Below are 418 nucleotides of genomic sequence, written 5' to 3'. Positions count from 1 at the left end.
CCTCAGACCATACCTGTGCAAACCTGAGGACGTTGTATGCGAAACGCGTTGTTTGCTCTGAATAAAATCGAGTAAAAGTCAACAGTGTGCGGTAGAGCGATCTTATTTTTGCTATTTAGGTATGTTCCTGCAATCTACCTGCACCTAACCAGGCTGTGCATGGACCTTGGTTTGATTTAAAAGCCTATACTGATTCAATAACAATGATTAAAAACCGAGACCCTTATTTCAATGTTATACAGTGGATTCATATTAGAAGACATTGAACTTTAAAAATATAATGTATAACAACTTTTCTTTAAAAATGACTACAGGGTTACAGAATTTTAAATGTATGGCCCTTGCCAAGATTTGAGTTTGCGTGTTTTAATGACGTCATATGCTAATGTGTGGAGTTCTTTTCCGGGAGAAACAAAAC

Source organism: Alosa alosa, chromosome 6 (genome assembly GCF_017589495.1).
Source record: "Alosa alosa isolate M-15738 ecotype Scorff River chromosome 6, AALO_Geno_1.1, whole genome shotgun sequence".
Classification (NCBI taxonomy): domain Eukaryota; kingdom Metazoa; phylum Chordata; class Actinopteri; order Clupeiformes; family Clupeidae; genus Alosa; species Alosa alosa.
This window is presented reverse-complemented; position numbering follows the sequence as displayed.